Raw genomic sequence first — 14,527 nt, 5'->3', positions numbered from 1 at the left:
GTTATGCATAGTCATAGTTTGTCAACACTCTGGACAGCTATAATTTTAAATATTATTTTTCTATACTGTGTATATGACAGCAAAGTGATCTGAAAGATGACAGAAAAAACATATCGCTCACTCCTTTCAAGAACGTCATAAATCAAAAATCGTAAATTTTCAGTTGTTTTCGGAATGCCCAGAAAATATACTACATCCCAGCAAAAGAGGGATATTTTTAATTTAATATTTACCTACCCGCTACAGGGCAGAAAATGTTGTTTTTGCATTTTGAAGAAAAGGTAACGTTTAATAATTTTTTTTAAGTAAACTAAATATTTTTCAAATGGAGAAAAAACCTTCAGGTTTTATATCTAAAAAGATCTGTTGCACAGTAAAAAGTTTAATAAGTGGCTTGATATTTATTTTTAATACATTGTGTCATATTTTTAAACTTTAAAAACGTTCTCCTGAAAAATCAAGTTTTTTGATCTATGACGTTCTTGAAAGTAGTGAGAGATATTTGGATTATGATTTTTACTTAATAACGATACTTACATTTGTAAAAGAATACATATATACATACACATGGAGCATGGTGTTGGCAAAATAAGGATGAAAGTATGTAGACTGAATGCAGTCCAAACACAATCTCTCATAAATGTACACAAAAACGATGTATGCCAGATGTTCGAATAGTGATATAAGAAAAGAATCCAAGGCTGAGATAAGTATTATTGATATAATTAAGAAAGGTGTGTTGAGATGGTTTGGGAATGTGATTCGAATGAGTGAAAAAAGAACAATAAAATACAATTTATGAGGCAAATGTGGTGAGTAATGGAAGCAAAAGAAGACTGAGGAAAATTTGGCATGATCAAGTATTTCAAATACTTTAAAGTGGTCAGGTCAGGAGTCGCTATAATTGTCGTGTATGTATGAGGAGATGTATGGATGTGGAAGAGGCGAAGAATGTTTACAAAGACAGATTGGTAGGGCATTCTGTTTTCTCTGCCTTCCCGTGCGGTGAAATGGCGTGGCGGTTAGTTCGTAAGTAAGTTAGTAAAATACAAATGTAAGTATTTACTTATTATATACAGCTACTCTATCTAAACCGTAATAAAGTTCCCAGCAATGAGCAAATCCTTAGAAGTTCCTGATTGGCCCACACTAGATTATCCCTCCTGTTCTCAACACAGATTCAAACAAAAACATTAATCAGCAAGGTAAATAATAAATGCAATTCCCATCTAAAAAAAACCGTAAGAAAGTGACATATATGGACTACAAACTTCCTTCCGATACCCATGATAATCCAAGTTCACGCAGTGCCAGTTAAAAGTTTGAAGTATCCTAAAGCTGCAACTAAAAGGAGCTTCCGAAATCACAATCACAAAGAAAAACATGTATATAAAAGAAGAAAAAAAAGGCTATAGGTATATGACTAATTTGACTTTAACGTATAAGAAAATATAATTTTAACTGCCTGAATAACAAAATTAGTTCAAGATTATATATAAACATACACACACATATACTTGTGACAATTTAACGAATTTGAATAACAGAAAATGGCAGAAAGATATAACAAACATATTCTTTTTTATATACAACAAAACATCCGTACAGATCCGTACAAACAAGATAGAAGCATAAATAGTTATTTTATTGATCGATCAAATGATAAATATGGTTAAATAATAATAATAATTCGTAATATCTTTGAATAATTTATACAGCGCCATTTTCGTAAAATGCCACTTTACGAACGCTTTGTTGCAATGGTAGCTAAAATTGGACGATATTTAAAGAGTGTGAAATTTTTGGAAGTAGACTTTTAAAAAAAGAGAGAAAAGCAGAAATCAAGAAAAGTGAAAGAAAAAATGTATTATTAGAAATAATAGAAAGCAGAGGAAGGAAGATGATAAAACATATCATTTGGTAACACGACTTTATCACTGCCATAATAAAGGGAATAAATGTGGAAGAGAGGTAAAAGAAGACAGAAGGGAAGCTTAAAAAGGGAGACGTCGCGTCGTATAAAGATCTTTAAAAGTTGGCTTTGGATGTGAGCAGTGGAAGCTGTTGTATAGACAACGACCTAGCACTTAATAGTAATATTATCAATATTAAAAATAAAAATTATATAAAAAGATATATAAATGCCAGACAATGGAATGAATTACCTCTCCTTTTTAAAAATATCACCTTCTCTAATAACTTTTAAGAAACGTCTGACACATTACTATTTATTATTAGAATCCTAACTGTCCATCAAACCTCCTCTCTTAGTTTTTCTCCTCTACCCCCTTCCCTAAACTCCCTTTTTCCTTTGCCCTCCTTATTATCATCTTTTGTAAGTTATGTTTTTTAAATGTCAATTTGTAATTTATGTGTTTTTTTAAGTGTTCAAGTACCATCTACCCTCTGATTGCAAACATCTACTTATAAGTATGCAAACATCTATATCTTATATGGTATGAAACTTTTTGATCAATATCGCTAGTCTGTTTTTGGTTGGTTGGAAGATATTGCTTTTAATCGATAAACCCGCTAATGTTCTTATTTCTTTTTCTGTATATGAAGTTTAAATAAATAAATAAACAAATAGTTTATTAAATTCGTTCATTATTTTGTTCTGATTATTATTATCTGATATATTTTTTTAAAATTGTATTTGTTTTTCGTTAATTTATTTCAATGTTTACAATTTCATTGTAATTATAGTAATCACAACATTAAATATCCTTTTTCCGTAACTAACTTTCAAATCAAATCTGATAAATTTAATACTACTAGAGACATCTGTTATCAAAGCTTCAAACCATTTCACAGTTTATATGAACATAATAAAGCCGTTGGTTCTTTTATGTCTAAAAATGCACAATGGAATTTATTATGTAATAAATGTATTATATTGTATTATTCTCTACTTTAACATAAATGAAAGTCATAAATATAAACATCATTTGACTAATTTTTGTACGTATACAGATAGATGACTTCGCGCTTCATTGTAAAATTGTTTATTTGTTTATTTTTGGCGAAAGAGCTTTTTATCGTGTTTACTCATAAAGTTGTCTATCAGGATAATCTGGTGTGGGTCAATCAGGAGCTTATCAGTATTTGCTCATTGCTAGGAGGAAACCACGTAAAACTCCTCAGTAGAAGTCGGACTGTGGTCAACAGGCCTTCCGTTGCACTAGAAGAAGGTTCAGTATTTTGTGTCCCATTCGACCAGTGAATGAACAGGTTTCGTCACCAAACCCTTCGTTTCGTCACTGGTCGAAAGAAATCACATCATCTGTACATATCGCTCACTCCTTTCAACAACGTCATATATCAAAAATCGTAAATTTTCAGTTGTGCATGTTTTCGGAATGCACAGAAATGTACTATATCCCAGCAAAAGCGGCATATTTTTAACTTAATATTTACCCGCTATAGTTCAGAAAGTGTTGTTTTTGCTTTTTGAAGAAAGGGTATTGTTTAATTTTTTTTCTAATATTTCAAATATTTTTCAAATGGAAAAAAAACATTCAGGTTTTACCTAAAAAGATCTGTTGCACACTAAAAAGTTCAACAAGTGGCTTGATATTTATTTTTAAAACATTTTATTATGTTTTCAAACTTTAAAAACGATCTACTGAAAAATCAAGCTTTTTGATATATGACGTTGTTGAAAGGAGTAAGCGAAATTTTAAGTTTTAACGTACTAGCACTGAATAAGAGTAGACACAAAAAAAACATTAAAATATTCCAAAGAAAAAAAATTACACGTGAATTTTGTCACTATCGCCAAATAAATTTGTATTTCTTGATTTTACATTTTGACTGAAAAATGCATTTTACATACCCCTTTAGTATTGAATTGAAAGTTTACAAAATATAAACAGTCAACCCCCCCATAACGTTGATAAAGTACCGCGTTATCGAAAAGAACGTTATATGGGGGTAAATGTGTTAGATTGTATTTAAATTTAATAATGACTTATTTCAACATTTTGAGTGTGTCCAAATACTTGTTCACAAAATCTGGATTAACTCCAATTACAGGAGTTATTTTCATATTATTTTTTTAACATCTCATCAAAGATGAAGAAGAATATGGAAGTCTGGGCATGCCCAGACTTCCATATTCTTCTTCATCTTTGATGAGATGTTAAAAAATAATATGACTTATTTCAGTCATTCCCGTCGGTAAAATGTAAAAATACTATTTTAAAACATTACCTACATGCAACGTTGCCTCCGAAAACGCTATATCTTTATTCGTGTTAACCGTATCTCTTAAAGAACTAATACATTATCGCACCTGAAGAAAAGGTTCCGTGTGTTTAATCAATTATTACCTTACTTTGAATCTTTTTACCATATTAAGCAAGGTATAACGTTATTTCAAATTCTGATTCTTCTTCTTCTTCAAACCCTTATCCGCACCCCAATGGTGCATAGGGCACTGCATATAAACACAGTATTATCTTGATCGTTAACACATGAAAGAAAGGTGATCAGCCCTCCGCTTCAGGTACCAGTCCAGGGTGATATTAAATAAATATGAAAAAATCAATTATATTTATTTGACCCCCCCCCTGGGAATCGAACCCGGGACCTCGAGAACTGTAGCCGAGCGTGCTGACCATTACACCATGGAGGCGGATAAATTATGATAATCATTGGGAACCATTAGTGATTTAATCGAAACATTGCAATTGGCTCGAATTGGATATGGGAATATATTATTCCAGATTTATGTTCAATTGTCTAGTGGCCATGATGAAGAGCCGTCATCATCAGACCCCTGTCTCCTGTCCTTCAACTCCCATACCTATCCCCCATACCTATCCCCCACCCCCTACAGATGTCGGTTGCAAGAAAGTGCATACAATGCCGGCGAAAACTCGGCTAATGGCGCTTTTGTATATGACTACGAGAGGAAAAGCTTAATTGCTTCCCTAAGAAAACGCATTAAGAAGGGTTGTTGCTTTTTATAATGAAAAAAAATGTTGCCAGGGATTTTTGGATTTTTTTAATAAACCAAGTTTGTAACGTGATCTTAACACAAAAAAAACTGCCGATGTTTTCGTAAGGGTTGTTTATTTTGATTGGTTTTGTCACGTTTGATTTGTGTCGAAATTTTAATCACTTTATTTACATTTTATGTATTTTTTTATTTTTATTTTTTATTTATTCGGGAATTGTACAGCTTACATATAAAAAAATGATATAAAACAATAGTTACATTAACAATAATAAACATTACATTACATTGACAAAAAATAGTTACGTTAAAAAAAAAAGCCAATTAAACAATTCCACAATTATGTTATAAAACTATTAAAAAACATTCAGAGATAACAAAAAACAAAAACAAAAAATAGATTAAGCAGGAAAGGAGAAGGAAAGGAGAGGAATTAATAAAGGGTGGTTACAGGATTTTTATTTATTTTTTTTTTTCTAGGTAAGAAGTTAAAAAAATATATCTATAAATATACATACGTATATATGCATACGCATACTTACACACATATATATACAAATACATACTTATACACATTCAGTTATATATACAGAAAAAAAAAATTGTCATGCACCGTTCACCCCCCACCCATAACATAACTAGGTTATTGGTGGAGAGTAAACAGAGCATGAGAACTTTCTACTAACCTCTTTTTTTATTAAAGCAACACTTTTCCCGAAAATATCGATGTCATTAAATGTCTTGTTGTATGAGTCTATGATTCTATTAAGGGTGGTATTTTGTGAAAAAACTGTATTGCACTTTGGTACATGAAGAAGGTGAGTAGAACGCGTTCGTCTTTGGGGTACTCTAAAATTAATACGGGCTACTAGGTCAGGGGAATCAATTTTGTTGGAAAGGATCTTGGTGAGCAACATCAAGTCAGCCACGGTTCGTCTATCAGAAAGAGTTTGCAATTTATAAAAAGCGCATGCTTCACGGTAATCCTGAAAATTTAGGTGAGATCTACGATTTAAATTTTTTACGAAAAGTTTTTGGATTCTTTCAATTTTATCCGAGTGTACTTGATAATAGGGTGACCAAATAGGAGATGAAAATTCAAGAATACTACGCACGTAGGAAAAATAAAGTAGTTTCAAAGAGTTAATATTTACAAAAGGCTTACAGGTTCGAAGTAAGAATCCAAGTGTTTTATATGATTTATCAATGATGCTTTCTATGTGTGTAGTATAATTAAGTTTACTATCAAGAAGGATGCCTAGATCACGAACCGTTTGTACAGACTTGATGTTACTGTTATTGAGATTATATGTGTAATCAATAGTGTTGACCTTTCTATTAAATGATATTTTCATGCATTTATCAGAATTTAGAGATAACATGTTGATTTTACAGTACTCAGACAGTCTCGAGAGGTCTTCTTGCATTTTTAGACAATCATGAGGACTTCTTATGTTCGAATACACCTTCATATCATCAGCGTACATAATAAATTTAGAATTAAGAAAACATTTCCCAATGTCATAAACGTAAATATTGAATAAAAGAGGCCCCAGGTGACTGCCTTGAGGAACACCCGAAGGAAGTAGGGAGAAATTAGAGGAATGTCCGCCAACAACTACTGCCTGACTTCTCTTATGGACATAGGACATGAGCCACTCAAGGAGATCACTATGAATTCCAATTGATGCTAATTTATTTACAAGTATCGAGTGATTGACTCGATCGAATGCCTTGGAATAGTCAGTGTAAATCACGTCTGATTGGGATCCCATGGCCATATACTCAGTTACGTCAGTTGTGAAAAGTGCTAAATTTGAGAGTACTGAACGATTTCGCATGAAGCCATGTTGTTCATCCGGGATGTGAAAAACAACATCGTGTAACAAGTGCTTATAAATAAGTAGTTCAAATATTTTACCGAAGACCGGTAATATCGAGATGGGTCTATAGTTTTCGACTTTATGCTTACTTCCACCTTTATGCACAGGAATAATAAGTGCCTTTTTCCAATTGTCAGGAAAAATGCGTTCTTTCAAAGATCGATTGAATAATATTGAGAGTGGAGTAGCCAGTTGTTTAGCGCATTTAACCACAAATAATGGAGGTATTTTGTCGTGACCAGCACCTTTGTTAACATCTAATGTTTTTAATGTTACAAGCACGTCAGTACTTGAAATAGTAAAAGAAGATTTAAAAGAATTACATGTTTGTTGTAAAGGTATATGCATATCATATACTTCAGTTGAGTCACTTTCAGTATAGACGGAGTTGAAGTATTTAGAAAAATTGTCAACAACTTCCTGGGCATTAGTAGATACTTGATTTTGGTATTGCATGTTTAATGGGATATCGTTGGAGTTGCGTTTACTTTTCACGTAGGACCAAAAAGACTTAGGGTCATTTAAGATAGCTTGTTCACAATCAAGAATAAATTTCTGGAAACATTCCTTTTGGACTTTTTTTTGTCTAGTTCGGAGTAAGGCAAAGGTTTCGTAATCACGAGCATTATTGTAATTTTTCCATTTTTTGTGGTATTTAGATTTCTCTTTAATTATTTTAATAAGTGATGGGCTGTACCAGCGAGGGTAAGAGTTATTTTTTAGTATTTTGAGTGGTGAAAATTCATCAAGAATACCCTTAATAGACAAATAGAACTCGTTAAGAGCAGAATTTACACAAATGCAGTTAGAAAATTTTTGAGCCCAGTTTATAGTAGAAAGACTGTTATTGATAAATTCGTATTGTGCGCGTTTGAAGTTATATGTTACGTGCTCTACAGAAGGTATTGGTAAAACGATCAGAGCATTTATATCGATTATGAGAGCTGGGTGATGACCGTCTTCTTTTACTAACGTGACGTCGCTGTGCTGAACTCTGAGTTGCAGATTATTAACAAGCACTAAATCAAGTATACGACCGTTTACGTTAGCTATGTCGTTGTACTGGCGCAGGTCAGAGAGTGACATGCACTCAGTTAAAATATAATCGGTATTACAACTAATTTGAGGCAATTGAGATAAAGTATCGGGATGATATTTCCAAACAATATGCGGAAGGTTGAAATCTCCCATTATAAGAAAATGATCATCAGGATGGTCTACAGAGAGCTGGCCCATAATATCGCAGAAATTTTGTAATTGAGAAGTATGACTAGGGCCTCCAGGTATATAAACGCACGCAATATGGAGTTGACTACGCCGGTTGAAATTACTCGAAGGTATGGTAATCCAAGTGCAGTCTGCTTCGCATAACCAGTTAACGTTGTGCTTAGCGCGCATTGTTCGTCGCACCGCGATAAAGGCGCCGCCTCCTCGAGATCGACCAGAAGTAGACATATTGCGGTCGCATCGGAACAGATCATACCGCTCGTCCACTACTTCAGCATCACTAATGTCATCGGTGAGCCAGCTTTCCGTAACGGCGATAATATCGAGATCGTTACTAAGCAGGTTATGTGTAAATTTAAGAAGCTTGGTTCTTAAGCCGCGCACATTTTGGTAGTAAATGTTTAGAGCGCCCGTGATGAAATACTTAGTTGTGTAATAAAATAGTTCGTACATGAGGTAGGTATTACTAAAGTGATGAAAAAAGTTAAGTTTGAGCAAATGAATAATGTTACGCGATTTACTTGGAAAAAAACATTACATTTATATGACATGTGTATTGGAAGGGTTATTAAAGGAGAGAGGGTATAAGGAAAACGATTGGTTTTTGGGGATGTAAGTGGATAAGAAAAAGTGGTTAAGATGAATATGTATAAGATTAAATGATGTTTGGTGTAGTACAAGTGCAGTAAATAGATACCTAGGGAGAGTGAGATTAGTAAGCATTTCAAGAGAATTTGTTTAAATCCGCCTCGTTATTAATGATATGGATATTAGACGTGTCATTTAACCTGGCGTGGATTTTACCAAATTTCACCCATATGTATTTAAAACCTTTCCCGTCCTTTAATTTTGATTTGGTCGTCGTAAGTAGCTTCTTGGTCCACGGGGTCAGATGGTCATTAACGTAGATCCGGTTTGTAGCAGATAAGCCTAAGTCGTTCGCAGAAAGGTTCTTTGCGCGCCGAGCTGCAGATGCGAACTCTTCCTTGATGTAGCGGTTTACGAAGCTAACGATGATCAATTTCTCTTTGGATTTGTACATGGGAATTCGGGAAATGGAGTTAATTTGTGATTTGGGGATGGCATAATGTAGCGTCGTTTTCGTGACAAATCACCTTAACAGCGTTTTTTTTTACAATTTACAGTATTTTAACATTTTAACACAGGATGCATTTAATGACAGGTATCGTGGCGTAGTAGGGTAGACGCTCGATTTCGAAACTGGCGTCGCGGGTTCGATTGTCGCCAAGTGCAAAAGAAATTCAAGATTTAAGATTTATTTTCTGTTGAACCGGGTGTTTGTGGTGTATTTGTCACATTTACCTTTCCTATTCTTACTATCCTACCTGCGCGTTATTCCTATTATAAAAAAACGATGTCCAAAAATAATTAAAATAAAGCTTTTAATTAATTTTAAAGTAAGTTTATAATATAATTGTACAAATATGTTTTAAATATGGCGGAAATTGATCTTATTGGCTTATATATATTATAATGATTTAATATTATTAAGGACATAATTTAGAACTCAAATTTACTATAGATACCCACTTTATGAGTAGGATTCGTAATATACATAGATTTCATTTATTTATTTTTAATTTAAGTTTTACTTTGTAAATACCACAATTTCTTAAAATCTATCGTGACACGTCTTTCGATACATTCCGCATCATTTTCAAACGTGTTTAAAAATGATGCGGCCTGCGTCGAAACACGTGTCACGATAGATTTGAAGAAATAGTAGTATTTACTAAGTAAAACTTAAATTAACATTGGATAGGTTTCATTACAAAGCGACTCTCAAATCAATTAATGAAATTCATTTATTACTTTTATTCTTATTTGTTTATTTCTATTCAAAATCTTGCATTTAATTAGCTATCAATGCGTCAAGTTCAAAACAAAAAGCACTCACGTTTTTTAATCTTATAGTTTATTTAATTTTAAAAATACTTAATTTTCTAGGTCTACATAAGAAAAAATAATATTTTATAATATCAGTTATTTTATACGCAATTTACAATCACATGGCAAAATAAAGGAATGGGTAAATGATCAAGAGTTCATTTTATGAAAATTGTAAAATATTTATAATCGTAACTTTTTTCTTTTTTGTGTGTCTATATTAGGTTAAAATCGTTAAAAACAAAAAAAAAATATTAAATAATAACTCAGCCGACAAGACACACAAGGTGGCTTGGTGGGTCTCTGCAAAAAAATGCTCTTAATATGTATAAATTGTGATTTAAATAAATGTATATAAATAAAAAATAAATAAATTAAAAAAAAACAAAAGAGCAGAATACTATTTCATATTTTAATCAAAATTAATATAGTCGGTAATCGTGGGTTGAGGTAAAACGAAATAATGATCAAGAGTTAATGTACTGGTGGACAAGTGGAACAAGTTCCCAGAACTTTGATTTCCGGTGACCAGCCCGGTGTGTTTGTACCGCACACATGCCGGAAGTGTGTGGCCCCGTACAGGAAATGGATTCCAAATTTCCCTCTGCTAAAATTCAAAGAAATTGTGTTTTCAGGATTCAGTAATATGTACCACTAAGCAAATAAATGCCTTTGACGCACCATTTTTTGCATTGTATAAAGGTTTTTGATGTTTTAGAGAAAGAGAATTCTTCATTTTAACAGAAATTCATTTATTTAAAAATAATATTAGGAGTTGTAAGTTGAAATAATTAAATAAAACATCTCTTGGTGAATGTTACACATGTGTAAACTGATCACTTAAACCAGCCTATGACGGTCGTCAGCTCCGTAAATGCCCAGACTTCCAAACTCTTAATTTTATATGTAAATAATAACACTTTTTAAATATTGTACACTGAATATGAGTTTCCAATATTCTTAAAAATAAAATAATAAAACCTTATTTCTAGTTTTACTCAACTAAAAAATATATATTATATTTTTCTTAAACTAATATTTAATGTTTTTATTGTTTCAGGTTACATATTGGATGATGCAGTAACTGTGAAAATAAATAAATAAATTACATACAACCTAATTCAGTAGTTAAAAAATTGATATTATCGAACATATGTGATGTAAGTACATACTAATAATGAGCATATAAATGTTTTAAATTATCTAAGTTGTTTTTAAATTTATTACATATAAATATATAGCTTCATTTATTCTTCATGTGTATATTACAATTCTAACTAAAAAATGAAGTTTGTATCATTTGAAAAAATTTAAGGCATAAAAAAAAGTCCAGACCTCAAAAACCTTTTCATTTCTACTACCCTAAAATCAATAACAACCCCTAATACCCACTTGAAGTATGCAGATTAATTTTCTGTTTTTCCTCCAATTGCAAAACACCAGATGTTGCTACAAGAGTGACAATCCCTTACTGAATAGCTGTGGACCTCATTAAAGTAGTCAATTCGCCTCCTGAACATCCCTTTGCATAGAAAACAAACCCCTAATGGAAAGCACCTACACAGGAGGTATTAGCGCAGTGGGCCGAAAAAACCAAAGGCGTTTTCTTACAGTAAAATATTACACATTTAAACAAATAAAATTTGTCCATTTTTAATTTAAATTTTACGTACATCATATTCAAACATCGTATAATGCTGAATGCATGAAAACACGTCTCACAATTGATTTTAAGAAATAGCAGTATTTTCTAGTCAAAACTTAAATTAAAAATAGATAGATTTCACCAAAATGTGACCGGATAAGCAACATATTTACTATAAATTATATATTGATATCTTAATATAGATGAAAGAGTATGTAGATAGTATAAAAACTAAGTAGAGTGTCATCTAGTTTTATAAATAGATATTTTATGGTATTTTATCAACAATTCATTTTTATGAAAGCGGTCAGGTTAAGAGTCGAAACAATCGGCGTATGTTTGCAAAGACAGAGTGGTTTGGCGTTCTATTCTCTCTGCTTACCCCTGCGGAGAAGCGGCGTGATGGTTAGTTAGTTAGTTAACTATAATACATTGTATTTAAAATTTTTTTTGTAAACATTGTTATTTTTTTTGTTTTCTTATTGTTTTATTTTATTATAAGTATAAGAGGTAATGAGGGGATCCCGAGGGGTGGGGACGAAGTGTCGGCCTCTGTCCGTACATCCTCCTCCCCCCTCATTAATTGAATAGAGCATTATTTATTTCTTCAGATATATTTTGAAGATTTTCCTCTATGTGCAGCTGACAGAGAGTCCCTCAGGACTCTATAACTGCTGCGGGTGGATGGCGGGCTCAGATTCCAAAAAAATAATTAACTTTAATATACACTACTCTGTCTTTGCAAACATTATTCGCCTCTTATACATTCATCCACCTCCTCATACATACCCACTGATTATTAGTTACTTCGTTAATTATATAGAAGATTTTTTTATTTTTTATTTAGACATTTTATAATTAAGAATTTTTTAACACCTTCGGAAAACAAGGAGCTACTTTGTTTGAACAAATTTATAAAATTTCATTTAAATATTTCATTAAATTAAAAGCTCACTTTTGAATTCACAGCAGCCACACTCTTTTTATAAAATGAACTAAATCAACTGATCTAATAACTTTTTACACAACATTTTAAGTGTTTGCTTGTTCACTTGTACAAGATTTATTTTATTAAACATTTGAAAAGCTGTTTAGAAATATTACAACCAAAATAACAAAGACTCCCTTTACCTTTACTTAATAATTAATATCGTAAGTCAAAAATAAACTTTTTCTTCTAGTAATAAATTAATATTTTATTGGTTATTATTGACATGCCTTATTTCAAGTTTTTGTACTTGTACTTGTTCATAAATCTGGATTTTCTCCACTAATGAGTTATTTCAAAGTACAGTAAGGTATCCTGGTTCCAACTCTAATGTATGGAAGTGAAACATGGAGTTGGCAAAAGAAGGATGAAAGTAGACTGAATGCAGTCGAAATGCAATCTCTCAGAAGAATGTGCGACAAAACGATGTATGATAGATGTGCGAATAGTGAAATAAAGAAAGAATGCAAAGCTGAGATAAGCATTATCGATAAAATTAAGGAAGGTGTGTTGAGATGGTTTGGACATGTGGAACGTATGAGTGAGAAAAGAACGGTAAAACAAATTTATGAGGCGAATGTTATTGGGAAAAGAAGCAGAGGAAGACCGAGAAAAACATGGCACGATCAGGTATGCCAAATACTTGAAAGTGGTCAGGTTAGGAGTCGTAACAATCGGCGGGTATGTATGAGGAGATGCATGAACGTGGAAGAGGCGAAGAATGTTTGCAAGGACAGAGTGGTGTGGCGCTCTATTCTCTCTGCCTACCCCTGCGGGGAAGCGGCGTGATGGTTAGTTAGTTAGTTTTAGTTATAAGGGTGTAAAAGTCATCACTTAACCAGCGTACGACATGTTATAAACCCCTGTAAAATGCCCAGACTTCCATAATTCTTCTTCATCTGCGTAAAGATATCAAAATGTATTATTTTTAATTTAATTTTTACTCTACTGCCACTGAACTCAAGCTAAAACATCTCACCCCCTTTCAGCTGCCTGGCACCCCCACCCTCACTTGAGCACATGGCTAAAAAACGATACAATCGTAATTGAAAAAAGTAATCCATGTTTATCAGCAAATGACACCGGCCGCTTAGTCTATCTCTGCTCATACAGGGAGGAGGCGATGCCGAACGTAAAACATTGGCAGTGGATACCCGATTCATTTATCCTTCCTTTTCACCAACAGCGGGGAACATCTAATATGGATTTAATTATAATCACATTAGGCATTAAATCACCGTATGAAGGTACTTACTTTGAGAATTTCAATTTTAGGATTTAAACTTGACATTACCAGTCGTATACGAGTATTATGCGGTCCGACGAAACACGGGCACTGGTGAAATGAGATAAATATGGAAAAAAAGTAAAGTTTTTGTTTTTATTATACAAAATGCAGCTGTACAAAGAAATGTAAGTACAAAACTTAAGTGTAATGCACATATATTACCTTGTGTTTTTCTCATTTATATCTTTTAAATATACTTATCCATATTTATTATATTCTACCTCTTTATTGTTTTTGTATTTTGCCATGTATTAGTTTTGGTTATTTTTTTAAATCTATTTTGTAACTTTATTATTTGTGTTCCAGTCTTGTTAACCTTAATCACATGTCCCAAAAGGAGAAATAGAAATTACCCATCAAGAATATTATATATATGACTTATGCTACATGCATATGATTAGAAAAAATTATATATTTATATATATATATATATATATATATATATATATATATATATATATATATATATATATATATATATATATATATATATATATATATATATATATATATATATATATATATATATATATATATATATATATATATATATATATATATATATATATATATATAATGTAATACATGTAATGCGGTGGATCAGATATCCTTAAAAAAATATTATATA

General features: G+C 32.1%; 1 long non-coding RNA gene across 2 annotated transcripts in view; it reads left to right on the top strand.

The window, feature by feature from the left end:
* Positions 1-13,763, top strand: part of LOC148306463 (uncharacterized) — a 784,100-nt gene extending 770,337 nt beyond the window's left edge. The window contains exons 7-8 of one of the 2 annotated variants that reach the window (XR_015837997.1): positions 11,039-11,138; positions 13,601-13,763. This is a non-coding gene — a long non-coding RNA (uncharacterized LOC148306463). Of the gene's footprint in view, positions 1-11,038; positions 11,322-13,600 lie in introns of those variants that run through there. The other variant, XR_015837996.1, reaches the window with a different exon arrangement.
* The last annotated feature ends 764 nt before the right edge of the window (positions 13,764-14,527 follow it).

The sequence above is a fragment of the Brachycentrus maculatus genome, unplaced genomic scaffold, assembly GCF_059751285.1.
Source record: "Brachycentrus maculatus isolate JH-2025_06_01 unplaced genomic scaffold, ASM5975128v1 h1tg000240l, whole genome shotgun sequence".
In the NCBI taxonomy this organism is placed as follows: Eukaryota; Metazoa; Arthropoda; class Insecta; order Trichoptera; family Brachycentridae; genus Brachycentrus; species Brachycentrus maculatus.
Note: the sequence above shows the minus strand (reverse complement) of the source record. Positions and strands in the feature narration are given on the sequence as shown.